The sequence below is a fragment of the Triticum aestivum genome, chromosome 6B (genome assembly GCF_018294505.1).
Source record: "Triticum aestivum cultivar Chinese Spring chromosome 6B, IWGSC CS RefSeq v2.1, whole genome shotgun sequence".
Taxonomy (NCBI): domain Eukaryota; kingdom Viridiplantae; phylum Streptophyta; class Magnoliopsida; order Poales; family Poaceae; genus Triticum; species Triticum aestivum.
In genome coordinates this window covers 247812367-247814322 of record NC_057810.1, presented here as the reverse complement: position 1 = coordinate 247814322, position 1956 = coordinate 247812367, and positions in this window count along the sequence as shown.

Genomic DNA, 1956 nt, shown 5'->3' with positions numbered 1-1956 from the left:
GGACAATCTCTTTCGAAGTATCAGGGTTTCATATGGAAACTCGTCTTTTACAAAGGGATTTCATTTTTTTGAACTTATTTGAACTCCCTTTTTTTCTGTGTTCAAAATGCACCATTCAAAGCCACATCATCAATTTACAACCCTTTCTGACTTCATTTGTTATTTTTCATCCATTTACTGATTATTTTGAGCTATAAGACCATGAAATTGAAAAGCATTTGAAATGAACTCTAAAAAGGTTCCAAGTTGGCATGGTATCATCATTTCACCCACATAGCATGTGCGAGAAAGTAGAGAGGGTTACGGCAAAAACTAGATGCACTTCGTGTACAAAACGGACAATCTCTTTCGAAGTATCAGAGTTTCATACGGAAACTCGTCTGTTACACTTATTTGAACTCCATTGTTTTTCTGTGTTCAAAATGCACCATTCAAAGCCAAATCATCAATTTACAACCCTTTCTGACTTCATTTGTTATTTTTCATGCATTTACTGATTATTTTGAGCTATAAGACCATGGAATTGAAAAGCATTTGAAATGAACTCTGAAAAGGTTCCAAGAAGGCATGGTATCATCATTGCACCCACATAGCATGTGCGAGAAAGTAGAGAGGGTTACGGCAAAAACTGGTTGCACTTCGTGTGCAAAACGGACAATTTCTTTCGAAGTATCAGGGTTTCATATGGAAACTCGTCTGTTACAAAGGGATTTCATTTTTTAACTTATTTGAATTCCCTTGTTTTTCTGTGTTCAAAATGCACCATTCAAAGCCACATCCTCAATTTACAACCCTTTCTGACTTCATTTGTTATTTTTCATGCATTTACTAATTATTTTGAGCTATGAAACCATGAAATTGAAAAGCATTTGAAATGAACTCTGAAAAGGGTCCAAGTTGGCATGGTATCATCATTTCAGCCACATAGCATGTGCGAGAAAGTAGAGAGGGTTACGGCAAAAACTGGATGCACTTCGTGTACAAAACGGACAATCTCTTTCGAAGTATCAGGATTTCATATGGAAACTCGTCTATTACAAAGGGATTTCATTTTTTTTAACTTATTTGAACTCCCTTGTTTTTCTGTGTTCAAAATGCACCACTCAAAGCCACATCATCAATTTACAACCCTTTCTGACTTCGTTTGTTATTTTTCATGCATTTACTGATTATTTTGAGCTATAAGACAATGAAATTGAAAAGCATTTGAAATGAACTCTGAAAAGGTTCTAAGAAGGCATGGTATCATCATTTCACCCACATAGCATGTGCGAGAAAGTAGAGAGGGTAACGGCAAAAACTGGATGCACTTCGTGTACAAAACGGACAATCTCTTTCGAAGTATCAGGGTTTCATATGGAAACTCGTCTTTTACAAAGGGATTTCATTTTTTTGAACTTATTTGAACTCCCTTGTTTTTTTGTGTTCAAAATGCACCATTCAAAGCCACATCATCAATTTACAACCCTTTCTGACTTCATTTGTTATTTTTCATGCATTTACTGATTATTTTGAGCTATAAGACCATGAAATTGAAAAGCATTTGAAATGAACTCTGAAAAGGTTCCAAGTTGGCATGGTGTCATTATTTCGACCACATAGCATGTGCGAGAAAGTAGAGAGGGTTACGGCAAAAACTAGATGCACTTCGTGTACAAAACGGACAATCTCTTTCGAAGTATCAGAGTTTCATACGGAAACTCGTCTGTTACACTTATTTGAACTCCATTGTTTTTCTGTGTTCATAATGCACCATTTAAAGCCAAATCATCAATTTACAACCCTTTCTGACTTCATTTGTTATTTTTCATGCATTTACTGATTATTTTCAGCTATAAGACCATGAAATTGAAAAGCATTTGAAATGAACTCTCAAAAGGTTCCAACTTGGCATGGTATCATCATTTCACCCACATAGCATGTGCGAGAAAGTAGAGAGGGTAACGGCAAAAACTG